The sequence below is a fragment of the Scophthalmus maximus genome, chromosome 3, assembly GCF_022379125.1.
Source record: "Scophthalmus maximus strain ysfricsl-2021 chromosome 3, ASM2237912v1, whole genome shotgun sequence".
Taxonomy (NCBI): domain Eukaryota; kingdom Metazoa; phylum Chordata; class Actinopteri; order Pleuronectiformes; family Scophthalmidae; genus Scophthalmus; species Scophthalmus maximus.
The window spans coordinates 4,907,501-4,908,217 of NC_061517.1; positions in this window are offsets into that span (position 1 = coordinate 4,907,501).

A 717-nucleotide genomic window follows, 5' to 3' on the forward strand; every position below is an offset into this window, starting at 1 on the left:
ATATACACACATATATACTGTATATACATATATATACATATATACAGTATATATGTGTGTGTGTGTGTGTGTATATATATATATATATATATATATATATATTTAAATCTGTCAAGGATTCTCAGATGTTGTTATCGAACATTTATGACAAAGACATGTAATTGAGGCTTGATATTTTAGTTTAACCATAAACTTAATCCCAGAAAAACCTTAATAAAAATTGCAAATACAGCCAAATATATAGAACTCGAATTTAGAAAAAAACATTTCTTTTACCTTAGAATGTAAAACATAAATGCACTAAGGAAGGCTCATATCAGTCGGCCGATAATATAGGTCGGACTCTAAAACATATCAGCCGATTAGGGACGTGTCTGTGGAAGGCTAATATCGGCCGATAATATCTGCCAACCAATATTGGTCGGCCTCCAGTTAAAACCATGCCAGACACAACAATTCTGCTCTAGTTTACAGTAATCTGATTACATTTGACTTACTTTTTAATAATCTTTTGATTGAGAATAATCCATATTTATGCCAATTACAAACCGGCATGTAAATACATGGTTACAAATGCAGATTATTAGGCTGGCGTACATTTTAAAGATGCGTATTTTTTTGCTGGTCATAACCATCCACCGCACATGAGGTCCCATTCAGTTGACCCGTGTGTCATCAGTTCCTTGTTGTCTGGGATTAAAAGCGTCACTGCAGCTG